Source organism: Mustelus asterias, chromosome 3 (genome assembly GCF_964213995.1).
Source record: "Mustelus asterias chromosome 3, sMusAst1.hap1.1, whole genome shotgun sequence".
Classification (NCBI taxonomy): domain Eukaryota; kingdom Metazoa; phylum Chordata; class Chondrichthyes; order Carcharhiniformes; family Triakidae; genus Mustelus; species Mustelus asterias.
Genome location: NC_135803.1, coordinates 58,712,193 through 58,738,770, shown reverse-complemented (window position 1 = coordinate 58,738,770; position 26,578 = coordinate 58,712,193). Strand labels below are relative to the sequence as shown.

The following is a 26,578-nucleotide window of genomic DNA, read 5'->3' as shown; positions in this document are numbered from 1 at the left end:
ATTATTGGCAGCATTGTCAGCTGTCATGGGAATATTCAACTCTTCTTTCCTTGGCTGCTTGGTCCAATAATTGTAACTGAAGCTTGATTTTCTCCAATGTTGGCAGCTGCCAAGTGGTGGCAGAGGCTGCTCAGGTATAACCGTCCACTTTGATTCTCTCCCCCTCCTGCATTGAATCATAGAATGCCTACAGTGCAGAACGAGTCCATTTGGCCCATTGAGCCTGCACTGACAACACTCCCACTCTAGCTCTATCCCCGTAACCCCACATATTTACTCGACTAATCCCCCTGACATCCCCTTAACACTAAGAAGCAATTAAGGACCAAAGATGTGCGGGTTAGATGGATTGACCATGCTAAATTGCCCCTTAGTGTCAGTGGGAGTAGCGAGGGTAAATGCATGTGGTTATGCGGATAGGGCCTCGGTGGGATTGTGGTCGGTGCAGACTTGATAGGCCGAATGGCCTCCGTCAGCACTGTAGGATTCTATGATAAGGAGTAATTTCTCTAAATAGAAAGATACTGCAGTCCCTCTTTGCTCAACACAGCTTCTATTAGAAAGCAAGCACATCCACATAGTGGGACTTGCTCTGAGACGCTAAACATCAGTTATAGTGGATGGACCATAATTTGTAACAGCTTCTGCTATTCCTTGAATCTCTAGATTTGAATTTTTTTGTGCGCCAAGTTGCTCAAAGTGTTCAGAGAATTTCCAGAACAAATGTCGATAAAGTGTTGGTGACGTCTTAACAGAGTGTCCCAGAGCACTTCCTGATTTGTTTTAGAATCCTTTTCAAACCTCTAACAGCAATCAACTTTGTGCTCCAAGTCCTCTGGAACAATTTGTTTACTCACAAGCAGTTGGTCACTGCTGGGGAGTTGGGAGTTAGGTTGAGTGCTATTCAGCAGAAAGCTGGGTAAGTCACCTTAATGAGCATTGAGCAGACAAATCAGCCTCGAACAATCCTCAGTCCACACTTCAACACTTTCACAAAGGTGTGGCAAAAAGCAGACTGAGTGCCATTTCAGCTCCAGGCAGCATCTTAGTCATCTCAAAGGCTCTCTGGTACTAAAAGTATCAGAGGAAAATCCTCCCCTATCAGTTTATGTGATCTTTGATAAGAAAAATGAAAATAAAGTTCAAGTTGTAAAGTCTTTGCTGTTATAATGAACAGGGATTGATATTCTAGACTATACTGATCCCTTTCGTATCATCAATCTCACTTCATGCGACTAAATACAGCAACATTCTTAGTGTAGGTAAAGGCCATAATAATTGAAAATGAAACATCTTTCAGCAAACACATGCAAATTTAATTGCTCTATACTACCCATCTCTGATAACATGCCATGTTGTGACTGGCAGTCTAATGTGCAGACTAATGGCTAACTTACAAGGAGAATGTTTGAAAGTTATTACACTTATAAGGTATGAATAATTTGCATCTTACAAAATCTCTTTTTTACTGCACATTAAATTTAGTTCATTGGAGGCTAGAGAAATAACTCCCTGACGGAATGAAGGTCGATTCTGTGGTCTCGGCAAAATCTGTGGGGTTGTCTGCCTGCCAGTATAATGTCAAATATAAATACACTGAGGAGACCGAGTGCAATTTTTGTTGGGTCAGTCAGTTCATTTGAATAATTAATGAGCTCCCGTGACAGCTTTGGGTTTGTAGTCTCAGGTAACCGGGAACCTGATTTAAATTGGACTCCTGCTGTGTTATTTCTCGCTTGATTTGAAAATAATTGCTGTTGCATGGATTTCCTGGGCATCAGGAAATTTGGCAATTAAGAGAGTTGAGAGCTACTGGCTCTGTAAGACCTACGGGCTCTGTAAGGTATGTAGCTTTCCCAGCACTTCTTGTGGATTCGGAGGATCAGCTGTTCCTCTGTTCCATCAAGGAATGTTTACCATCGTACCTCCCAGTTACCACCATTTTCCCTCCTGAGTTGCTGACTGCAACCCCCGCAACCCCGCCCCCCCCGCCCCACAATAAATTTAAACACCATTTTGAGCTAATGATTCTTTTCCACATATTCAGTGAAGAATGTGGTGCCCCTTGCACTCAAATCATTATCATTTTATTTGTTCGACACAGCTGTGGACAGCTGACTCCATAGATGGGATTTTCCGGCCACACTCGCCTCAAGACTGGAAATTCCCATCCGAGATCAACGGACCTTTGCATGGTCCGCCAAATTTTCTGTCCCACTCGCTACGATTTCCATGGCAGGCGGGACGGGAAAAATCCACCCCCTCTTCCAGTAATGTCAGGAAGTAAACATTTACCCAGTGGAAGACGCATCCTCCCTAATGGAGATTCTATGCCTACCAAAGACAGGTCCATACTGCAATATTCAGAAACAACTGCCCACAGTGTTAGAAAGTTCAAGTACTGGGGTTTATTACAATACAGAGGTGATGTTTCCCTCTGCACAATTTTGGAAGCCTCCTAAAGGGATATATCTTGTAATCTTAATTAAGCGTGTGTGAGGAAGTAGGAAGTTATTAGTTTAGGTAAATTAAAGCAGGATCGGACACTCTCTATCATGAACAATTAACCACTCTTTATTTTAAAACTGGTGGCAACCTTATTAAAACAATTAACAAACTGAATAAACTCCCAAATAGAATGCTGGGGACGATGCTATATATACAACCAGGCACTTGTTAGAAGACTGAAGGTCTTTATTATTCACGTCTGACACAACTTCTGAGTTGATCGATCTTCTGACTGTAGATGGTAAGTTTTATGAAGACATACATTAAACTGCAGGACTCTATATGAGAGTCTAGCCTCTCCCTCCTTCTGACCAAAATAGGTGGCAAGATTACTCCTCAGCTCTTGCTCTCTGCTCTGCCAGCTAAAAACCACTGGTTCTGTTTTTTTAATATCCAGAATTACCTCACAGTATTCCTGCAAACTGACTGGTTCAGAACTATACACAAACTCACATTTGAATTCTATTGGTTCTGTGTCTCTGAGTGCTTGCCTTAAAATCAATGGTCCAATTCAAAAGCCTGTTTTGCTATGCTGAAACACTGACTGCTAAGCTTTTGACACAATGTTGCAAAATTGGCTTCTGTAGCCTGCTTTCTTCAAAAACACATCTTTTTTAAAGAGACACTATATGATCTCTTCTTTTGGTTTCAGCATTTCTCTTTAATACTTACATTTGTCAAACACCACATTTCTAACCTTATATATGAAAGTTCATAGCAGGTTAAGATGTGAAAGATACTGTTGGACATATTTTTTTGCTCCTTCAGAAGCTTTTTCTTTCTCTTTCTAAATATAGAAAGATTATTTAAGTTAGTTCCCATCCTGCCCATTTTGGTTGCTGCAAATCAAATAGCAACTGGAAAATTTTATATCTGACAAAGGGTTACCCAGGTTCAAAATGGTAGCTTGATTCTCTCTCTATAGATGCTGTCAGACCTGCTGAGATGTTCCAGCATTTTCTGTTTTTGTTTCCGATTCCGGCATCTGCAGTAATTTGCTTTTATCTGAATTTTATGGTGATTGGTGGAGTGAGGGAAGCAGAATGGAAATTGCAAGGTCTGGTCGCTACCGCCTCTGGTGTCTCAGTAAAGCAAATCAAGCGTTGGACGCCCAATTAGTAGTCATCCAGCAGCAAGGCAGCCAACAGTGATTAGCACTGCTGCCTCATAGTACCAGGGATCTGGGTTCGATTCCCAGCTTGGGTCACTGTCCGTGTGGAGCCTGCACGTTCTTCCTGTGTCTGTGTGGGTTTTCTCCGGGTGCTCCGGTTTGCTCTTGCAGTCCGAAAGATGTGCTGGTTAACTACCTTGGCCATGCTAAATTCTCCCTCGGTGTACCCTAACAGGTGCCAGAACGTGGCGACTAGGGGATTTTCACAGTAACTTCATTGCAGTGTTAATGTAAGCCTACATTTGACACGAATAAATGATTTTTTAAAAGTTAGTGTTGTGAAAGGGGGTGGGGGCTGCATGCACTATTGTGGTCCAGACCAGAATGTCATGTGGGAGAAGTGTTATGCTGTTGGCTATGAAGTCGCTCCATGGTCAGCAGTTTCAAATCCCCTTGCTGTCCCTCATTAGAGGTAATTCTCCCATGCCACTTTGCTCTGGCTGCCAGATTTCCAGCGCTGTCAGCTCTGTGCCAGAATTGGGTACAGAGCTGAATAAATTATGCCAATGGTCATTAGCATATGATTAGTGGACCCGGGACTGAAGTCTCCGGGCCCGCTAACTTCAAACCCCCCACCGCCAGGAGTGTTTCACTCCAGCGGTGTTTATAAATGCTCCCCACTAGCGGGAAGCTGGCAGCCCGACCCTCCCGCTAGAGTGAACGGGGGCTATGGAGGCCCCCCAGGAGATCGGGGTAAGGGGCTGGTGCCCCCTGTGCATTGTCAGCCTGGCCCCCTTTGCCAAACGGCAAAGCGGCAATGCCCAGGGGCACCATAGCATTGCCCACCTGGCTTCAGGCAGTGCCAAGTGGCAGGGCCAGAGTGGGGAGCGGGTTATAGAGTCAGGGCCTTGCGGGGGTGGGGGGAGGGGGGGGTGGGGGGGGTGGGGGTGGCGGGGGGGGGGGGGGGGTGGTGGTGGGGGGGGGAGATTGGTGGGGTTGTGGAGTCTCGCTGCCATTCTGCACTTTGGATCAGTGACAGAGGGAGGAAAGCCAACGATTGGGGCTGTATTTCAGGGTGTGGGAGGAGTGGGTTGGACTGCCAGGGGGAGTCGGGGTTGTGGGGGAGGTCGGGGCTGCCGGCACAGTGGGAGGGAGCGGGAATCGGGAGATTGGGATTGCTAGCTGGTGGGGGAGTTCGAGACGGACGGTGGGGGAGGGGGTGTGGACAGCCCGGACACGTCCAGGAGGGCAGCGATCAGATGTTGGCAATTGAGCTGGCCAGCAATCAGGAGGCTGGCATTGTGGGGCTACTGTGCATGCGCCAATCTCTGCTGTGACAGATCATCGATGCGCAGTGGCCTGCTCAGTGCTATTCTGCTGGCCTCTCCAGCGGGGATAGGCTCCGCCCCTTTAATTAGATTAACGCTAGTGCACTCTGCATTGCACAGAGTGTGGGAGATTCATTCTGAAAACCCCACTGACAAAACAAATGGGATTTACTCCAGTTTTAACGTGAATTCAGCACTTTGAATTTTTTTGGGAGAATCCACCCCTTATTTCCTTTGGCAGCCTAAAATCAGTGAATTAATAAAGTCTAAAAGCATGCAAATACTGCCACTATCACCAGCAATACATGCAGCCATGGTCCCAATGGTGTCATGGGGGGGTGCCGAGTGGAGGGTGGCGATCTGTTTGATTGGTGACCATAGAATTCAACGCATAGAGTTAAACATAAATATCTGGCCTTGCAAAGCTTAGGCTGAAAACACAATAAAAATGAGCACTCTAATTAGTTGTAAAGAAGACAAATAATCTAATTTTCAAACCATAAAAAATAATACTCGACTTTATTACACAGACTCTTGCAGATCAGGCCATCCAGCTGCTGTTGCATCTCCCTTTCATGGGGGAAAGCAACGTGGGCCTAATTAAATAACATTTGTCGCATTGGTTACTGATGCAACCTCTAACCAGCTAGCTTTATTCTTCACTGTGTAATGTGCTGTGTTGCAAATTGAGCATGGAAACCTGTGCACCTGACTTTGGGACCCATACTTGACTGTAGTGCACCCCCTTATCACCAGCGGCACCTTGCCGAATTGGAGTTCATCCCCTGCTGAGCTTTTCTGAACCACACAAGTGGTCATTATGCTCACAATATGCTTCTTCCCTCGCTTAGTTATAGAGTCCCTGGCTGATGTTGGATTTGCTAAGATGCTGCCTGAATACACGCTTTCCAGCACTGAAATCCTACATTGGATTGCAAATTATGTTTCTCCTGTTATTTTTGGAGAAGGAATAAATAAACATTCTCATGCACTGAGCTGAATTATTACTTGAAGAGCTCTGTGCTCATTGTGTCTTCATTAAAAATATTACAGTTGTGATTTATAACACTCCAATTTAAATTCATGTGCATGCTTATATTCCTTAGAATTTAACACAATAAGATGCAATCTGATTGAAACATACAAACGTCTTAAAGGGCTTTACTAACTAAATGCTGGGAGAATGGTTTTCTGTGTTGAGGATCCACACTGGCATCTGGTGGGTTTTCTGACCAGCCATGGCGGGCACTAGCCGAAATCCCACTCAGGATGGGATTCTCTCATTTTCAGTCAAACTCATTCACTCCACCACTGCTGCTGGTGAGAACAGAGAATTTGGCATTCAGCCAAAGTTCCATTCACTGCAGTGGGACTGGAGAATCCCAACACCATCAAGGTGAAAGAATTCCAGCCTAATTCCCATGGAGTGGAGCAGGGATACAGAATGTTTCCCGCTGCTGAGATTGGTGGGAAAACACGCCAAATCTTCCAGCCTCGACCTTATTAATTATGCGTCCAGGTGTTTTACATCATATTCTGTGGCAGGGCAGGCCTGATAGTGGATAGTCCGCCATTGTATCTGGACATCATATTGGAAAGAAGCCCAACGTCACTGACCTACTGCAGAAGAAAGATGCTAGACCTCCTGAAAATGAAGTTGGATCTGCAGGAACATTCTGAGGCTGGAAGATGGACCCCCCCCACCCCACCACCGCCCCCCCCTTCCAGCCACCGCCCCCCCCCCCCCCCACCCCCTCCACCTCCAGGGTGTTGAATCTGGAAAGTCCACCTGCAGATGCTGCCAGACCCATTGCTGTGGTGTTCCAGGGTTAAGGGAAGTGGGCGGCTTCCATCCCAAACTCCAGAGGCATTCCCAGGTATTGTCCAATTGAGCGCGAACATCGGCACGCCACATTGTTCCAAACATGACTTACACTGGTGTGTTTTCCAGCCGGCATCACAGAGAATCTGTCGTTTGGTGGGGGTGGGGTTCGGGTGGTTGGGGGGGGAGGGCTTGGGCCTTCATCTGCATTCCATTAATAGGATGCAAATGAGGTTCACGCTGGCATCTGGTGGGTTTTCTGAACAGCCATGGTGGGCACCAGCTGAAATCCCGCTGTAAATTCATGCCGCCATGAAACTGAATCTTGGACCTCCCACCATATACACCCTCCACTCCTGCCATGAAACCCACCAGCCAGGGCTTGGGAGAATTCTGTCTGAAGGGTTGGATGATCTGCTCACAATGCTAAGGAGATGCAAGGGGCTTGGAGCTCCGAAAGCTTGTGTGGCTTTTGCTACCAAATAAACCTGTTGGACTTTAACCTGGTGTTGTTAAACTTTGCACAAGTATGTCAATGTCTCTTTGACAACAACTAGTGCTTTTGCATCTGATTTTTGTGTTTCCCAATCATTTACGGCAAGCGGGCGAGATGACAACCCACATCAGTTTATTTCAGCTTGGCTAGTTAAAGGATTCTTCGAAGATCAGACTTGAAATATGATAAAGGTTTTCAGATGGAGTCAAGATTGGTGGGCTTCGAGGATCATAGTGACTTGAGATTCTGTCTACATTCATGGAAGGAGCAGCCGCCTAGGCAGCAGTCCACTGAGTCTATGCTGACCTTCACAAATGGCCTGCGCAGTCAGTATGCCACCGTTAGGAGGGCTGAGGAAAAACTTACACTGGCTATTCAGCACCTCACTGAAGGGCAGCAGAGTACCCTCCAGCTCTTTCCCAGCAGTTAAGTGCAATTTGGCTATGAGAAGAAAAATGGAGTAAAGGAACATTAATATGATGAATCATCATAGAATCCCTACAGTGCTGAAGGAAGGCATTCAGCCCATCAAGTCTGCACCGACCACAACCCCACCCTGGCCCTATTCCCGTAACCCCAGATATTTGCCCTGCTAATCCCCCTGACACTAGGGTCAATTTAGCATTGCCAATCAACCTAACCCACACATCTCTGAACTGTGTGAGGAAATGGGAGCACGTGGAGGAAACCCAGGCAGACACGAGGGGAACATGCAGACTCCACCCGAAGCCGGAATTGAACCCAGGTCCTTGGCATTGTGAGGCAGCAATGCTAACCACTGTGCCACCACGCCATCCAAGGATTGGGAGCGTCTTGCCATGAGTCTGGCAAGGCGCTCCCAATTCTATCCTTTTGCACTGTTATTAGCCAGAGGTCCATGTGCTGCTCCCTGTCGATGGCCACGTGTGCCCCTGTATGGGCTCCAAAGCCTTGAGGATCTGCTGGGTAGAACCACAGAGAAGTATTAGAAAAGAGAAAGGAATTGTCGTTGTATGAATGTGATTATTGTTACATTTCTGTTTCATGTTTCAGCACCATAACTTGTGTTTGATTGCTCCATTGCCAAGTCTGCCGTACTTCTCAACGCTGACTACTAAGTAGCCTTTTATTTTATGATGATTGGCTGGACAAAAGTTCAAGATGAGCAGTGGGTGTCTTTGAAAAGGATGGAAGGTTGATTGCAAAATTGCTTTGTGCTGAGGGTTGAAGGAGCCAAGTGGACTCAGACTTTGTGTGACAGATGATTACACTGCCTCAGTCAAAGTAAACTGTTCCAGTAGGGTGAGGAAGGGCTGAATGGAACCTCCTTTCCCTCTCCTCATTTGACTGCAACAGGTTTTGAAAAAATGGATATACACTTGCCATTAACAGTGTTTAACTGTTTGCATGCTGACACCATACACGACATGATCAAACAGATTTTTTTGAGTTTTATTAAAACCAAAACAAAGATTTTTTATTTATACTTGCACACACACATGACCCAAATATGGCTGTGGCTAACTTATTCCAATTACCTTGATCAGATCATGGCTGGAAATCCCTCTTGGAACCGAAGTGCCATTGTTTAAATGATTGTGTCAAATGGTTTGTCACCACCCATATGAGTACCCAGGTGATCATCTGGACATTTTGTTAATGGGATAGGAGATGGCTCGTATTTGTCTTCTTTCAAGGCCATTATTCCTGGTGTGGCTTCGTTGACTGGTTGTTTCCATTTTGATGGTTTGGAATGCAGAAGGTACAGTGATGCAAATATGCAGCCATCTTTGTCTGTGATCGCCAGTCACTGGAATGTAGCTTTATACTTTAAAAAAAGTCAATTTGGGATTTCCAACGCATAAATTCAGCTAAACCATTCTACTGAAACGAATCATGGAGCAGAATTCTCCCATCTGGGCCGAGGTCCCTTGGCGGGGAAGGGAATGTGCAGTGTTTCCTATTATGGAGGTCAGTGAGAAACCACACCATCTCTTCCAGCCCTGATCTCATTAATTATGCACCCATCATCCCTGAGTGCCATATTTAAAAGGTGCCCAACAAAACAAACCCATCATTAAAGAAAGAAGATTGACCTCCAGAAAAAGATAGATTTCGAGAACGTCCTCAATTACACTGAATCTGGAAGATCCACCTGTAGATGCTTCCACTGCTGTTGTGTTCTGGGGTGCTGGGTTGCTGGCAACCTCCATTCCAAACTCTTTGTCCAGGTGAGTCCCAACTTCTGCACACTAAATTGTCCAGACATGTCGCGGGCTGCAGGATTTTCCCACTGGTGAATCGGATGTAGGTGGAAGATTCCATTCGAGCCCTCATCTGCATCCCACTAGCAGAATGCAAATCAGTTTTACGCTGGCCTCCAGTGGGTTTCCCAATCCGCCATGGTGAGCTCCAGCAAAGATTTAATGGGAAATTAACGCCAGTGTGAAACTGATTTTTGGATCCTGCCGAATGCGATCCATATCCGCCCCCCAATAAAAAACCGGCAACCTTTGAAGCCACTGGTGGGGGCACGTGTGAACCCTGCCCATAGTTTCACAAGTGAATCATGTCTGAATCAGCATGCCACAGGCACCCTGACCAGCTGCTGCTTTACTTACCACTTCATGCTCCTCTATTCCCTATTCTCTCCCTTTAGGACATAACCTCAGCACCCTCCTCCTCCTCGAACCTAGTATTCATCGGTGCACTATTTTATAAGATTTATGACACAGAAGGAGGTTGATTGAAAAAGAGCCATCCAGCTTAATCCTACTTCCCAGCTCTTAATTTGTAGCCCAGTGGTTTATATCACTCCATGTGTATATCCAAGTATTTTTAACATGTAATGAGGGTCTCTTTCAGACAGTGAGTTTCAACACCATCTGGCTGAAAATAATGCACTTCAACCTCCCGTCAATCCTTTTGCAAATTACTCACTATTTGTTCTGCTATGATTACTGACCTCTCTGGTGGGGATATATATAGCTACTTCCTCTCCACTGTGCCTGACCTTTCATAATTTTATACACCTCAATTAAATCTCCCCTCAGCATGCCACATTCATACTGCACACCCTGGCTGGTGCGTACTGAAGGATGCCGCTGCCTTTCACAGCCACTGGAAACGTGTGCCTGGCCGATGCATTTGGCAAGAGGTTTTCATCTGTGAGGCTGAAAATGTGAGTGACCTTCTGATGTGAAACTTGGCCTGTCATGAGGCACCGGTGCTTGGTTATGACCAGAGAGCTTATCCTCTGCCTATTAACCCTGTGTATGTGTTCCGTGCTCATTTCCATTCCCTGTTGAGGAGAAGGCTCCTGCTGATACTGCTCCTACTGCTGGTGGTGTTTCTGCTGGGGGTGGTCTTATTCCTCGTCTGAGGTCCAAGATGGAGCTGCATTAGTAGCTCCCGTGTTGATCTGAAGATTGATAACTAGGGACTGGAAAGTAAACAGTATGGACTCCAGAGTAATGGAAATCACCTGCAAAGCAATGATGAAAACTATGGGTGAAATTTTAAGAGGTTGATTCTAAGTTTCCAACGTGAGTTCTTGATCCACTTCTGGACAAGCTTTCACGCCCAATCTTATGCATTTAGTCAATGAAAAAATGGTGTAGACCATTTCTCGATACTACAGGCAGTAGGCTGGGCTTAGTTCACCAGCCAGCCTGTAGAGGGAGCTAATGCACATGTGCAGACCTCCGATTCTGCACATGCTCAGAAGTAACTGCAGGGGCCTGACAGACATAGAGCTCTCAGCCTCAACGAGCTCCCCCCACCCCTGCAATCACAGGGCTCGTGGCTGATTTCAAGGCCCATAATACATGGGCATCTAACCCCGCTGCTCCCCCACCACCGCCCAGACTGATCAGGCCTCCCTCCCGATCCGATCACAACTGAAGAGCGGCTGCGGGCTATCCTCCACCACCTGATTGGTCTGCCTCTTCATGCTCCGCCCCCATAGGCCCTGTTCCCATAGGCCTCCCACAGACCCTGCCCCATAGGCCCCAGCCCCTGTCGCTGCCTGCTGAGCATTGTCCAGGTGCCCAGTGGGCAGTGCCAAGGTTCCCGGCTGGCCCTACCCAAGGGGCACCCTCCCCTTGCCCACGGCCTCTCTGGCGGATCTGAAAGGCTTCCGGTTCCACTGGCGAGGCCAATAGGATAGTTCCTTGATCATGAGGAGCAGATGGCGGGGCCATAAAGGCAAGTGAGCCTGACAATTGAGCACTGTGTGCACTAAATACATGCAAATCATCATTATAATATATTTAAATAAATTATTTAATTTCGCACCCATTTCCAGCGAGAGGCTGAGCTTGCTGAGAATCTGGCTCTCATTAAATTCCGAGAGCTGCAAAATTGGGTATCATCCTGATTTCATGGCTCTCGCATGATTATACCGGCGTGCTCTGCCGATCGATGGGCAGGGCGAGCCACTAAAATCCTGCCCTATGTTTTTGGATTTCTTTTTGTCTGTGCATTTTAGTTATGGAGCCATGGTAATTTTGCACTTCTGGGACTGATCCTTGGTTGACTGGAGATTGTAATAATTGATGAAGTGGAGTAATAAGATTAGTATGATCTTCAACCGGTAGACATGAAAGGCACTAACGGAGCTAGCAGCATTCAGTTAAATTACTTTAAAAATAAGCTAACAAGAAGCAATTTACACATATGAGATGCAGAGATTGATTCAAATAAGTGATTATGATTGTAAAACATAAATGCTGATATTGTAAATGTATTGTTGATTGTAAGGAGTATTGTTCGCTTTGGCCAAGAGCAGTTCACTGGTAAAAATCATTAGTGTGAAGCTATATTTCAAGAGAATATTTGAGCCTTGGAAATATGCAAGTTTTATCAGTTAAAGTTTCAGATGTAAGAACATTTCGAACGCTTAATCACATTTGATGAATAGGGTTTATTCATTGTCCAGACAAGATGGACTGGTGCCCAGACATGGTGTCACAAGTTTGTCTGGTTAGACAGTGACTTTGGGAATCTGTGAGAATGTTAATTTGAACACTGGGCTGACGGTCTTAGGTTTTTAGGCAACCAGGGTGTGGGGGGTGGTGGGGGGGTGGAGGGGGAGGGGTGGTGGGGGGAGGGGGGTCAGCCAAGACAGGAGTTAGCTTCCGGATTTCATGGACTAATGAAATACTATTATGCAGTGGAGTGGAATGCAATTGACCAGAGTATTTGACAGGTCTTATTGTTGGTTTGTGTATCTTGAAGATGATTGATTTAAAGTTATTGTAAGGCAGGAATGATTGATAAGAAAAATCTATAATTGATATGTTTTTTGATTGTATTGTTAGAATCGTAAGGGACATTTTGATGTTCTATGTCAGAGCTATTCAACCCTTTTGATGATCCCTTGGCAGCCACTGGTTTAAATAAAGTTACGTTTTTATACAAGGAAACACTGGCTTTGTGAGCTTTTTATTGTCTGAGTTTTCCTGACAGTGTTGGTCACCTCAGGTACTCCACCAACAGTTGGATACAGAACATAGCATGTGTTGATATGTTTGATTCTGCATAGAAACAAGGTGGAATCCTATTGGGAGATATTAATAGGTCATACCAATCAGTTAAAGGGGCAGTTTGAACAGGATTGGCTCCATGCAGCTGAAATATTGTTGTTAGCTCTGTGCTCCTAAGGGCGCTGGGGCCTGGAGAATACTCTTATACATTAGCTCCATGCTGCTAAGAGTTAAAGCTCAGGAAAGCCCAGGGGTAGGGAATGTTCCATGTTGTTGAGGAGATGGAGGCTCAGGAAAGCCCAGTGCAGTTTTTGGCAGCAGCATGGCTGAGAAACTAGGACTATGATTAGACATTGGAGAATAGTCTGACCATCACAGGGGGGTGCACTCTCAGGAACTGGTCAGCTCAACTGGAAGAGAAGATCAAGAAGGTTGGACCTATGAGCAGATTTAAGAGAAGTCTGGAATAGTGAACCTTTTTTGTTAAGATTGTGGAACTTGAGGAGAACTTCCATCGGCTGGGGATCTGACTAGTCCTTTGAAAGAGAGGAGATGAAATCCTTGTGAGGAAAACAGTCTTAAATAATTCTTGTAACTCAGTGATCCCTGGGATCTGGATAGGTTGCTGACTACATTTCTGGGGTCAGTTTTGGTTCTGACTGTCACTGAATGTGCAGTTTATGGTGTAGTTGACCATAGTTCATCTGTTACTTCATGTTTACCTCATGTTATTCTGTATGTTCAAGTATAAGTTAGAGAGTATTGACTGTTTTTCTTGCTGACTCTTGTACTGTAAAATGTCATCTGTTTATTTAAAACCATGAAATAAATTGATCAGTTTGTTTAAACCAACAAATCGTCTCTTAGTCAGTAGCTGTGATTTCAAATTTTGTTGATATTAACAAAAAAAGTCCCTAACTGAATTGTGACAAAATTGCAGGTCTCATCCTGAATTGTATCAAAATTTGGGTTCTGGTCTGGTGTCATAATGTGCACTTGGAATAAGTCCTCTCTAAAAAGTTGTTTACCTTAGTAAAGAATCAAGTGAGAAATCTCAGTATTTAAAGGATTTCTTGCACGTCACAAACTCAGTCCCGCCAAATCCTTTCCTCCAGCTTGGATTTCTTTGGCAAGTTCCATGAAGCCCAGCAAACCTGTGCACACGTCTTAAAGTCAGACTTTGGGATTAAAGAAGCTGATAAATGAGCACATTTGAATTGTCAACCTACTCTTCCATGGACGTTTACCTTTAATATGCTGAGATTAGAGGTAAAGGTCTGCAGGCTGCTGCCAGTTTTCTGACAAGCCAGTGATTTCAGCACATCCAATCAACCCACTCACAAACCCACCAAGTTTATCAGGTTAGAATTCCAAACTAAGAGTCACAGTGTCGGAATAAGGGGATGGCTATTTAGGATTAAGATAAAGAGAAATTTCTTCACTTGGAGTTGTGAATTCTCTATCCTTGAGGGAAGTTGATGCACAGTTATTGAGTATAGTCAAGGTAGAGATTCATAGACTTTTCGGTACTGAGGGATTCAAGGGATATATGGATAGGACAGGAAAATGGAGTTGATGCAGAAGATCAGCTGTTACCTTGTTGAATCATGGGGAAGTATTGATGGGCCGAATGTCCAATTCCTGCTCCCATTTTGTACAAGCCTCCATTCTTTTGAATATTATTACATTCTCATATTCCTATATGTGCTCTCCATGGCTCATTCAGGAGCACTCTCGCCTCTGTGGGTTCACATTCTATTCCTGAACTTGAGCACAAGATTCCAGGCTGACATTCCAGCGCAGCTGGAGGTGCTGTCTTTCAGATGAGATGTTAAACTGATGGTCTGCCCTGTCAGGTATGTGTGTAAAAGAAAATCCATGATATCAGTCCGAAGAAGAGCAGGAGGGCTATTCCTGATGTCTTAGCCAATATTTATCTTGCGATCAACATCAGAAAATCAGATTATCACATTGCTGTTTGTGGGAGCTTGCTGTGCACAAATTAGCTGCCAGAACAGAAGGTTTCCTACACTACAGTTCATAATCACTTCATAAGTACTTTATTGGCTAAAATTCACTTTGTTGTGTCCTCTGGTCATGCTATATGAATGCAAATCTTTATTTTTAATTAAACAAACTTTAATGCGTATTTCCTTATGGCTGTAGGAATTTTCTTGAATTTTATGTTTAGGCAGTGCTCCCAGGGAATTTTAACATGATCCTCGATGCAGTCAGGATCACAAATATATGTAGTATGTTGTATTCATTCCGGATAACTTGCAACATGGTTATTCTTCACATGTCAAAGGCCATGACTAACCTCTCCAAACTATTTGGACTGAAATCTGAACCACTGCAGATACTGACCCACATATTCTTGGCACATCCTAAATATGGGCGTGTTGTTTGGTGGGTGTCAGTTGGAGCCAAAGATCAGAAACAGAAGGGAATGAGAACGCGAGACAGAAACCAACAACATTGAAATGAAGAGGCGTAACAAGGAGTGAAAAAATAAAGATACTCCAGGAAGTGCAGTAAACAGAATTGAAGAGAGAGAAGAACAAAAAAAGGGGAAAGGGAGGAAGTAGAAGTCAAGAGAGCAGAAATGCAAAGTAAGAGAAAATGTGTAACGAATTCCCAGTATTGACTGATTTGCACTCGTGCATTTAGAGCATAATAGAACAAAGATAAGACATTTTGTTTGACTTTCCTCATGTATGATGCTATTTTGTTTTGGAAACATTTACAGTAATTACATTAGTCTAACTGTGCTGCTATTAGTGCTGTAACCTGAGATTTTATGCCTTGTCATTTGAACAGTGCATTGAGCTCACATCAGCATTAACATTGATTAAAATAAGAGCAAAGTGTAAGTTCTGCTTTAACTGTGTGTTAATGGAGGGAGGTTGCACTCAGTAAAGCAACTTACCAAACTCATCTGCCTCAGTATAATAGGGTAAGGTTGTATTCCTGTGTTATATATAGCAACCATGATGAAATCAAACAGCGAGCAGAATATCATAAATTATCTGGTCCCTTTCTCAGTGACAGGAAGCAGGCTGCATGTACCTTGGCAGAGAGTGCATGTTCTGTTATCAAAGGCAGAGTCTCAAATTTGATGGGAAAGAAGTAATTAAATAATAAAGGTCATTCTGTGATAGTTGCTGAACATTGGAAGGAGAACGATGTCCCATTCATGGACAATATATTGTCAGCTTCTGATCTGTCCATTTTCAAATAGTTTTTAGATCTGTTTAAAAACTCTACATTTGAAATAGGAAAGCATCATCTCTATTTACAAAGTTATGAGCTCATCCAACTCATGGGAGTAATAATTAATGTTTGAAAATACCTTGTCATTTAAAAAAATAAACTATTGTATTATTATTTAATCATTTAAAGAAAACATCTGTGTGACCATTTCTCTGTGCACAAGCTAAAATAACTCTGTAGTATTGCAAGAATCTATTTGAGGAAATTTCATGCATTGTATGCCCAAATATAGTCCTAGGTGCTCAGTGTTGAAGTGAAAACATAATAATTTATTGGCATGGTTTTTAGTGTGGGACAGGGAGGTGGGGTAGGTGTGTTGTAGTTAGTAAGTATACAGATAAATTTGTCTCATGGAAAAGATGTAACAAGAGATTAACACAAACTGTTATGCGTTTTGAATCCCAGGCAAATGGAATCATTTCAAAAAGATGGAATAGAAATTCAATTTGTCCATAGATATTTTATAAGAATTGTTACCATAAGGTATCATTTTCCAAGGGAAATATGCAATAACCATATCAGTTGATCAACCATGTTAACTGAGGCAGTGGCATACTGGTATTGTCACTGCACTTGTAATCCAGAGACCCAGGATAATACTCTGTGGAGCCAGATTCGAATCCCAACATGGTAGATGGTGAAATTTGAATTCAATAAAAATCTGAAATTAAACCTATTTTCAGATGTCTCAAAAATCCATTTGGTTCACTAATGTCCTTACCTGGTCTGGCACGAATATGACTCCAGGTACTGAGCAATGTGATTGACTGTTACATGCCCTCAGGGATTGGCAATAAGTGCTGGCCTAGCAAAACTCACATCCCATGTGTTGTGGGAAAAGTACCACTGAGTCAGGCTTGAAGGTTTCAAGAATACAGTTTTACTTTAATGAAGCTTTGTGGAGAAAAGGCACTAACAAGCAGCAAACCTTCTCTCAATGAGACAATAGGAGCAGTCCATCTTTATACCCTTTACACAATAGATGGACCGGACATCTAGCCATTATCACATCGTTGTAATCAAGTAGGTGATCGATCATTAACACATCGTTATAGACAAATACAGACAGATACAGACATGAACAGGTTAACATCGCATTGTCTTATGAATGGATACTTTTCCTATGTCAGTGGCTATCAATGGTTTTTAGTTTCGGCCTATTCATATCGTAATTTACAGTAATTGGTTTTCCTGCAGTTATGTATTCCCGATCCTACCTGTAGCTAATCTCATTATCTACCCATATTGTCCTTATCCTTAAGCCCTGGCTGGCTTCCTGTAGGATTTGATTCCTGCATGTTTAACTTTGAATAGCTGTCTGTCCTTTATGTTTTAATCTCAGGTGGCTGTCTGTACTGAAAGTCAGTGCCTGTTTAATGTCTCTTTCTCAGGTGACTGTTCGTGTGCCAGGCAACCATCTTATGTGTACCCATCTGTATATTTTTCCCACTTCACATGAATGAAATAAAGAAAAAAATAAGATAGAAATTTACTATGACCTGTCATATAATGCTACGTGTGTTTGAAAGCCGATACAGTCCAAATCAGGGATAGTTCAGCAGGGGCCTGGAACTGCTAACCTTTGAACCTGTGACTATTTGACTGAAAGTCAGGTGCACGAACCCCATGCTAGCAGACTGTTTTGACCATTGTAAATTCTGGTCCAAAAGAATATTCCAAAAACATATTATGGCCTAAGGATGCTATTTGTAGTGATGTTACAGGTATAAATGATGATTCTATTTGTACAGTTCGCATGGACTGGATTTTCATTAATATGACAGAAAAGTAATAGCAAGGAGTTCCACCATTCACATGACCACGCAATAAATTATCTTGGAATAGTCCACATTATTTATGTAAAGTGGATGGGTTTATAATTGTGTCACTGCTCCTAACAAACTATCTCCTAACAGCCTTTCCCTCTCCCATTGGGAGAGGGAAAGGCTGAGGTGATGCAGCATGCAAAAGGACATGTATATCAGTGTTATGCATTGTAAATGCATCTCAGTGTGATTAGTTTCATGATGTGCTGTAACATCACCAGAGGCTTTCGTGGGGTTCCATCTCTCTTCCATCTTAGACTGTGAAGCAACACCTATCTCAATAAACCCTGAATTATTGGTTAAGTAATCCATAGTGCAATCCATTATTTTGCTCTTTGCTGTAGAAGAGGGTAAAGCCCCAAAACATAACAGGAACAAAGCTGGTGATGAGGGTGGCACGGTGGCACAGTGGTTAGCACTGCTGCTTCACAGTGCCAGGGACCTGGGTTTGATTCCCGGCTTGGGTCACTGTCTGGTGGAGTTTGCACGTTCTCCCCGTGTCCGCGGGAGTTTCCTCTGGGTGCACCCGTTTCCTCCCATATTCTGAAAGACATGCTGGTTCAATGCATTGAGTCGAACAGGCGCCGGAGTGTGGCGACTAGGGGAATTTCGCAGTAACTTCATTGCTGTGTTAATGTAAGCCTTACTTGTGACTAATAAATAAACTTTTTAATGGTTCGTCTTCTAGCAAGGCTGTCGGCAAAGATCAGTTTTAAACAAAACTGGTGATGAGAAAATAGTCAGAAGAAATAATTCACTTGGACTTCTGGTCAAGAATTGATTTTCAGGGGACCACCGATCTAAAGAGTGGTAAATTTAGCTGTGGGAACAGGGCTTTTTTTTTACATTTGCTGCAGGTGAACATTAACTGTTAAGTTGAAAAAAAGCACTGTATACTGTTCCATTTTTTTATTAATCAATACAATCTTGAGGAAGCTCAGAGAATGAGAGCGCAGGAAAAGTAGTATTTGGTGAATATAGTGGCAGTATTGCTGAATTTAAAAAAAAATCAGTGGGTTCAAAATCCTCCAGAAAATGAGCAAATAATATAAATAAGGCAGTAGGACTAAAACCAATGACTTTGCTTACTGAAATTGGAGTCTTTCTGACTGCACCACCACATGTGACAGCGACGGGGATTGGTGTCTCAGTGAGAGAGAGAGAAAAAAACCTGCTTCTGCAACAAAATGCAACAATAGCAAAGATAAATCAGAATTTAAGTTAAAATCTTCTGGTTTAAAGGCAAATTGGTATTTGCTATGAAAATAAATCGAAAGGAAAAGATTCGGAATTTCTTTTTCTCTTAAATTCACAGTCCAGCCAAGAAATAATTTAAAGAAACAGCAAAAGAGATAAAATAAATTAAAATTGGAAAAGGAAAAGAAAGAGGGGAGAAAAAGTTAAAGAAGTACTACCTAAGAATTAGTACTGCAATGTCAGGCAAAGACTGTGCCATGGAAGTGTTTAAAGGAAAAGTGAAAACATGGAATGCTTATGAAGAGAGATTTCAATGTTATCTTGGAGCAAACAGGATACCAGATGAGCTTAAGGTAATCACTTTCCTTAGCATAGTAGGATGTAAAACCCTCACGGTGTCACAAAGCCTTGTTCATCCCAAAGAGCCTGGGGGAAAATCCTGGGAGGAACTGACCCAGATTCTCAGAAGTCACTTTTCACACAAATCACTAATAATTGCTGAGAAATTCAAATTCCATAGATGGAGTAAGACGAGGGCAAAAATATATCACAATTCATAGCAATATTAAGAAGGCTAGCAAAGAATTGAGAGTTTGGTTTGACCCTCGAAGACACACTGAGACAGGCTTGTTTGTGGACATTGGCTTGAAGGAATTCAAAGCTGATTGCTCACTGAAAGCACTTTAACACGACAACTTACTGTCAAGATCATGGTGTCCATGGAATTGGCTGCAAAAGATGTTTCTCAAATTGGAGCTGGAGCCAAAATACGTAAGATGGGAACTGACAGGAAGAAACCTCCTAAAATGCAGGCATGCCATTTGTGTGCCCAGATACATGAACATTGGAACAGAGAAAATGTAAAAGCTGGAGCAAGAAGGGTCACATAATGAAGGTGTGTTGGTCACGACAGACTTCACAAACCCTGAAGGTGTGCAAATGCAAGAAAATGTACCACAAAAGGGGCCTACAAAATATCTGATGAGGTCACAAATATCGAAACTGAAGAGTTTTAAATGAGGAAGAAGAGTTTTAGCAAGAAACTCTTGCTAAAATGAAAAGTAGTTACCTGCAAACATTCTAACTAAGACAGGGCAGATTTCTTATACAGTGCAACTTTAAGGCAGAATAATATGGCAGATGCACACAGATCCAATCCTCGCTTCAAAAAGTGAATTAGCGGAGACAGTATCAGAAAGACAGACACCCAAGTTGTGAAATCTCAGAACCAAGGATGACTATAGAACCAAGTTCAGATTCTATTCCAGTACAACAACCAACCTCTCTAGAAGCTGACAGCAAAGCAACTTCACAAGATGAAGTACCTGATATTTGTGTGGGATAGGCTATCAAGGATGCCAAATATCAGACTCCAGAACGTCTCATCTTACCAAAACGAAATTGACATCCACCAAAAAAGACTTGTATTAATTGTACCTGTGTAGGTAATAATACTTGGTAATGTAATTGATGTTCACAGTGAGCAATCATTAATGTTTAAAAGTTTGTTGTTGTACTACTGAAGTAAAGGGGGAGGGATGTTATGTATTGTAAGTGCATCTCAGTGCGATTAATCACATGGGGTACTGTAATGTCACCAGAGGCATTCAAAGGTTTCTATCTCTTTTCCATCTTAGACTTTGATGAAGCAACACCTACCTCAATAAACTCTGACTTGTTGGTTAAGTAATCCACGGTATAGCTACCTATTCTTTTGCTCTTTGCTATAGAAGAGGTTAAATCCCTGAAACATCACAATAAGGTGAGTCAACAAAGATCATTTGAAAAAGATGTAGCCTCAAGGGACAAGAGCAGGAAGAGCAGCATCAGTGGATAATTTACAATCAAAACTTAGGTCAAGGAAACACCGTCCCTTGGAGACTGAGTCATGGAGTAGTGGCCAGGTGTTTTGGAGAGCGAGATAGCTGAGACAGTCATGGATATCTCCGCCATCTCATTTACTACTGGATAGTCACAAAGTACCTTAATGAGCTTGTAAGTTCGACAATGATATGTGAAGGCCATAGTCCCCATGCACATCCTGAAAGAACAATAGAATGATGAACACTATAATATGTACAGCAAATGTCAGCAGCTGCACACAACTACCACAACATTGTGCCATCTCTCAGTACCTGATCAAAGGAGAGATGATTCATGAAGCCTGCAGTTGAAAGTAGTAATATGATGGTCTAAATGCAGACATCTGGATAAAATTAATTGTTTGTGTCAATCATTTCTGTTTTGATGTGTCTCCTTGCAAATGAAAAGGTTACACACTGCCAACAGCAAACTGCCTCGGGGAAGAACTGGCAAAGGGAGACCAATAAGTATTCACAAGGAGGAAGTGTTTCAACTCCAAAGGAGAGACACACGAAAACAGCAGTGGGAGATGGGGTAGTCATGGTGTGAGATGTCAGGAAGAGGTTACTAATGACAGAGGCAATCTACGATGCACTGAATAATTAGTCTCCTGGCACAAATTTATCGCAGATACATTATGAACTGTGATATCTTAATAGTGACATATAAAATTCAATCTCCATAAAATAAGTTTTCATTTGTTTCCCTGCTGGGTGGATGCTGAATGTTCAGAAGTTCAGCCTGGCACATCTAATTTGACACCTTTACCAACTTCATCAAACATCTTTCTTATTTGGGCATCAATCCAGAAACACTTGCTCAGGAGGATATAATTAGTCAGTTAGAGAGCATTTCAATGGATGATGGGATTGAACAGAAATGAATAGGAGCAACCTAGGAATCTGATTTCAGGCCCAGTTTCCAAGAAATAAAACTGGAATAGGAGCATTATTCTCAAGTGAAGGCACAGTGCAAATTGTAATCATGGGCAGAGGTTAATATGGCTCTCTCAAGTGGCATGTGAAGCAGGTGGGGTGGCAATAGACTTGTGATAGGATGTGTTGGGACAGAAATCCAATGGTACTATGTTGGGGTCCGCATTATGCTAATAGTAGAAAACCATCAAAACCTCATTGTTGCTACAATGATGTGTAAAGCCAATTGTGCTCAGTGTGCAGATAATCATTTCAATTAGTCTACAAATTAATGGCGCCTTTTAAATTTAGTGAGAAGCACACATGGAAACAGATTGTCAAATACCTGACGACTTAAAACTGGAGTCACCTGAAGCCCTGGATGAACCTATATCTGGGGTCATCATTGCAGATGTTAGAACAGCTTTCTTGAAGGTCAACCCACGGAAAGCAATTGGCCCGGATGGGATACCCAGACATGCACTCAGATCCTGTGCAGATCAGCTGGCGGAGGTATTCACAGACATCTTCAACCTCTATTTACAACAATCTGAGGCCCCTATCTGCTTTAAGAAGATGACCATCATCCCGGTACCTAAGAAATCCAAGCAGCGTGCCTTAATGACTATCGGTGCTCTGACATCCATCATTATGAAGTGCTTCGAAAGGTTAGTCATGGCTCGAATAAATTCCAGCCTCCCAGACTACCTGGATCCACTACAGGTTGCCTACTGCTGCAACAGGTCCACAGCAGATGCCATTTCCCCTGCCCTGAATTCAACCCTGGAACACCTAGATAACAAGAACACCTATGTCAGAATCCTATTTATTGACTACAGCTCAGCCTTCAACACTATTATTCCCATGAAATTCATCTCCAAACTCCGTGGCCTGGGCCTCGGCACCTCCCTCTGTGACTGGATCCTGAACTTCCTAACTCACAGACCACAATCAGTAAGGATAGACAACAACACCTCCTCCACGATCATCCTCAACACCGGTGCCCCACAATGCTGTGTTCTCAGCCTCCTTCTATACTCCTTAAACACCTATTACTGTGCAGCCAAATTCCCCTCCAATTTGATTTTCAAGTTTGCTGATGACACCACCGTAGTGGGTTGGATCTCAAACAATGACGAAACAGAGTACAGGAATGAGATGGAGAATCTGATGAATTGGTGCGGCAACAATAATCTCTCCCTCAATGTCAACAAAACAAAAGAGATTGTCATTGACTTCAGGAAGCGTAAAGGAGAACATGCCCCTGTCTACATCAATGGTGATGAAGTAGAAAGGGTCGAGAGCTTCAAGTTTTTAGGTATCCAGATCATCAACAACCTGTCCTGGTCCCCCCATGCTGACACTATAGTTAAGAAAGCCCACCAACGCCTCTACTTTCTCAGAAGACTAAGGAAATTTGGCATGTCAGCTGCGACTCTCACCAACTTTTACAGATGCACCATAGAAAGTATTCTTTCTGGTTGTATCACAGCTTGATATGGCTCCTGCTCTGCCCAAGATCGCAAGGAACGACAAAAGGGTTGTGAATGTAGCCCAATCCATCACGCAATCCAGCCTCCCATCTATTGACTCTGTCTACCCTTTTTGCTGCCTCGGCAAAACAGCCAACATAATCAAGGATCCCACGCACCCCAGACATTCTCTCTTTCACCTTCTTCCTTCGGGAAAAAGATACAAAAGTCTGTGGTCACGTACCTACCGACTCAAGAACAGCTTCTTCCCTGCTGCTGTCAGACTTTTGAATGGACTTACCTTGCATTAAGTTGATCTTTCTCTCCATCCTAGCTATGACTGTAACACTACATTCTGCACTCTCTCATTTCCTTCTCTATGAACAGTATGTTTTGTCTGTATAGAGCGCAAGAAACAATACTTTTCGCAGTATAGAACATAGAACATAGAACAGTACAGCACAGAACAGGCCCTTCAGCCCACGATGTTGTCCGAACTTTATCTGAAACCAAGATCAAGCTATCCCACTCCCTATCATCCTGGTGTGCTCCATGTGCCTATCCAATAACCGCTTAAATGTTCCTAAAGTGTCTGACTCCACTATCACTGCAGGCAGTCCATTCCACATCCCAACTACTCTCTGCGTAAAGAACCTACCTCTGATATCCTTCCTATATCTCCCACCATGAACCCTATAGTTATGCCCCCTTGTAATAGCTCCATCCACCCGAGGAACTAGTCTTTGAACGTTCACTCTATCTATCCCCTTCATCATTTTATAAACCTCTATTAAGTCTCCCCTCAGCCTCCTCCGCTCCAGAGAGAACAGCCCTAGCTCCCTCAACCTTTCCTCATAAGACCTACCCTCCAAACCAGGCAGCATTCTGGTAAATCTCCTCTGCACTCTCTCCAATGCTTCCACATCCTTCTTATAGTGAGGTGACCAGAACTGCACACAATATTCCAAATGTGGTCTCACCAAGGTCCTGTACAGTTGCAGCATAACCCCACGGCTCTTAAACTCCAACCCCCTGTTAATAAAAGCTAACACACTATAGGCCTTCTTCACAGCTCTATCCACTTGAGTGGCAACCTTTAGAGATCTGTGGATATGGACCCCAAGATCTCTCTGTTCCTCCATAGTCTTCAGAACCCTACCTTTGACCCTGTAATCCACATTTAAATTAGACCAACCAAAATGAATCACCTCACATTTATCAGGGTTAAACTCCATTTGCCATTTTTCAGCCCAGCTTTGCATCCTATCTATGTCTCTTTGCAGCCTACAACAGCCCTCCACCTCATCCACTACTCCACCAATCTTGGTGTCATCAGCAAATTTACTGATCCACCCTTCAGCCCCCTCCTCTAAGTCATTAATAAAAATCACAAAGAGCAGAGGACCAAGCACTGATCCCTGTGGCACTCCGCTAGCAACCTGCCTCCAGTCCGAAAATTTTCCATCCACCACCACCCTCTGTCTTCGATCAGACAGCCAGTTACCTATCCAATCGGCCAACTTTCCCTCTATCCCACACCTCCTTACTTTCATCATAAGCCGACCATGGGGGACCTTATCAAACGCCTTACTAAAATCCATGTATATGACATCAACTGCCCTACCTTCATCAACACACTTAGTTACCTCCTCAAAAAATTCAATCAAATTTGTGAGGCACGACTTGCCCTTCACGAATCCGTGCTGACTATCCCGGATTAATCCGCATCTTTCTAAATGGTCGTAAATCCCATCCCTAAGGACCTTTTCCATCAATTTACCAACCAGCGAAGTTAGACTAACCGGTCTATAATTACCAGGGTCATTTCTATTCCCTTTCTTAAACAGAGGAACAACATTCGCCACTCTCCAGTCCTCTGGCACCATCCCCGTGGACAGTGAGGACCCAAAGATCAAAGCCAAAGGCTCTGCAATGTCATCCCTTGCCTCCCAAAGAATCCTAGGGTATATTTCATCAGGCCCAGGGGATTTATCGACCTTCAGTTTATTCAAAACTGCAGGACATCCTCCCTCCGAACATCTATTTTCTCCAGCTTATTAGCTTGTAACACCTTCTCTTCCTCAAAAATATGGCCCCTCTCCTTGGTGAACACTGAAAAAAAGTATTCATTCATTACCTCGCCTATCTCTACTGACTCCATACACAAGTTCCCACTACTGTCCTTGACCGGCCCTAACCTCACCCCGGTCATTCTTTTATTCCTCACATAAGAGTAAAAAGCCTTGGGGTTTTCCTTGATCCGACCCGCCAAGGACTTCTCATGTCCCCCACTAGCTCTCCTAAGCCCCTTTTTCAGCTCATTCCTTGCTAACTTGTAACCCTCAATCGAGCCATCTGAACCTTGTTTTCTCATCCCTACATAAGCTTCCCTCTTCCTTTTCACAAGACATTCCACCTCTTTTGTGAACCATGGTTCCCTCACTCGGCCATTTCCTCCCTGCCTGACAGGGACATACCTATCAAGGACACCCAGTATTTGTTCCTTGAAAAAGTTCCACTTTTCATTAGTGCCTTTCCCTGACAGTTTCTGTTCCCATCTTATGCCCCCTAATTCTTGCCTAATCGCATCATAATTACCTCTCCCCCAATTGTAAACCTTGCCCTGCCGTACGGCCCTATCCCTCTCCATTGCAATAACAAAAGACACCGAATTGTGGTCACTATCTCCAAAGTGCTCTCCCACAACAAATCTAACACTTGGCCTGGTTCATTTCCCAGTACCAAATCCAATGTGGCCTCACCTCTTGTTGGCCTATCCACATATTGTGTCAGGAAACCCTCCTGCACACACGGCACAAAAACTGCCCCATCCAAACTATTTGACCTACAAAGGTTCCAATCAATATTTGGAAAGTTAAAGTCCCCCATGACAACTACTCTGTGACCCCCACACATATCCATAATCTGCTTAGCAATTTCTTCCTCCACATCTCTATTACTATTTGGGGGCCTATAGTAAACTCCTAACAACGTGACCGCTCCTTTCCTATTTCTAACTTCAGCCCATATTACCTCAGTGTGCAGATCCCCCTCAAAGTGCCTTTCCGCAGCCGTTAAACTATCCTTGATTAACAATGTTACTCCTCCACCTCTTTTACCAACTTCCCTACACTGACTGAAACATCTATACCCCGGAACGTCCAACAACCATTCCTGTCCTTGTTCTACCCATGTCTCCGTAATGGCCACAACATCGTAGTCCCAAGTACCAATCCACGCCCCAAGTTCATCTCCCTTGTTCCGGATGCTCCTTGCATTGAAGTAGACACACTTCAACCCACC

The 26,578-nt window shown here is 43.5% G+C and overlaps 1 protein-coding gene across 2 annotated transcripts in view; it reads left to right on the top strand.

Moving 5' to 3' along the window:
* The first annotated feature begins 15,148 nt into the window (after positions 1-15,148).
* si (sucrase-isomaltase) overlaps positions 15,149-26,578 on the top strand; it is a 280,056-nt gene continuing 268,626 nt past the window's right edge. Inside the window, exon 1 of one of the 2 annotated variants that reach the window (XM_078209033.1) lies at positions 15,149-15,342. The gene's annotated coding sequence lies outside the window, so the exon portion shown is untranslated. The remainder of the gene's footprint in view (positions 15,343-26,578) is intronic. The other variant, XM_078209034.1, reaches the window with a different exon arrangement.